The sequence below is a fragment of the Poecilia latipinna genome, unplaced genomic scaffold (genome assembly GCF_001443285.1).
Source record: "Poecilia latipinna isolate Pla-1442-1.1 unplaced genomic scaffold, P_latipinna-1.0 Scaffold8139, whole genome shotgun sequence".
In the NCBI taxonomy this organism is placed as follows: Eukaryota; Metazoa; Chordata; class Actinopteri; order Cyprinodontiformes; family Poeciliidae; genus Poecilia; species Poecilia latipinna.
This window is the reverse complement of record NW_015120755.1, coordinates 1-1,380: the sequence shown is the minus strand read 5'-3', so window position 1 is coordinate 1,380 and position 1,380 is coordinate 1. Positions and strand designations below refer to the sequence as shown.

Genomic DNA, 1,380 nt, shown 5'->3' with positions numbered 1-1,380 from the left:
AAAGCCAATGAGAAAGTGCTTCTACAAAGAAGTAGGATCATTAGAATAACCACATACCTGCACATATCTGAAAACATGGTCCACAGTTTGACATGAGCTGTTTTGGATTCTTCTTGTGGCCTTTGGATGTAGGACGAAGCACATGAACCAACAGAAGAATGCCTGGTTTTCCCAGCCTGGAGGAACAACAGGATAAATAGCAGACACATTAGGATAATAAATACAGATTTTAAAGAGAAGTGAGCAAAACTAACCAGACCCACCAAAATACTTTGTCCACCCGGTTTACCCTGGAGAGCATTTTTCACCACCTACAACATAAAGCATAAAAATGTCAGAAATAATTACCATGAACACAACTCAGACATTAGGCATTATAGAAATTAGTCAGCTTATAGAAACATTCTGGAGAGGATTTCTTCTACCAACCTGTCAGAAGAAATGTGTTGAAGTCATCATAACAGGCTTCAGTCACCAACATGAAGTACTAATGAAGAAAAAAAGAGGCAGCCAATATGTCATTATTTATTATCATTATTATTTATAGAGACAAAAACATTTTGGCTTAGCTTTGCTCGCATAGATCAAACCACCGGTCCAGCACAGCCACTCTCCCCATTATGCCGTCTATAGCCGAAAACTTCAAGAAAACGACTCCGCAGCTAAATAATGTTAACTCAAACGGCCTTTCTGACAGTTTTAATGTTTGTTTAACGACCCGATACCCAGTGCTACACCTGCTTGGCTAGCTTTAGCTGCTAACAAAAACAATAAACCAAGGGTGCTCACGTCCAGTCCTCGAGAGGTCCTGCAACTTTTCGATGCATCTTTACTCCAACAGACCAGGATCAGCTCCGAACAGACCTGCTAATCAGCCATTCATATGATTCAGGTGTGTTAATTGGCGCAGGGAAGCATCTGAAAGTTGCAGGATGATAGCTCTGAAGGACTGGACTTAAGCTCCCCTGTACTGAACAGTCGTACCGCGATATCCAAACAAATAAACTTACGTTAATCATAAGTTGATACTCTTGTGCAAACAGAAAGTTAATGCATTCATAAAAAATAATCAAAAACATGATGTTCTTAACATGGAACTTACCTTGTTTTTTTTTTTAAAGAGATCTTTATTGAGATACAAAATACATAACAGTATAAACGCAGCATACATTGTGGTATAATGTCTGCCAAGGAGTTACAAACATTCAGACAATACATCACCATTACATTACATAAATACATTAAAGATAGAACATATGTTTTAATAGCTTTGGGGAACTTACCTTGTTATGAGAAGCTCCAGACAAGTCGCCATACTGCTGTCTCCAGGGCAAACACGTGACGTCACAGATACGTTGCAACTGTGGGAGCAACTCTTTA

The 1,380-nt window shown here is 39.1% G+C and overlaps 1 long non-coding RNA gene across 1 annotated transcript; it reads right to left on the bottom strand.

Moving 5' to 3' along the window:
- Nucleotides 1-105: 105 nt before the first annotated feature.
- LOC106944335 (uncharacterized) lies at nucleotides 106-423 on the bottom strand. Its single transcript, XR_001424227.1, has 2 exons — nucleotides 264-423; nucleotides 106-176 (listed from the first exon to the last, which is right to left on the bottom strand). It is a non-coding gene; the product is annotated as an uncharacterized LOC106944335 (long non-coding RNA).
- Between the last annotated feature and the right edge of the window lie 957 nt (nucleotides 424-1,380).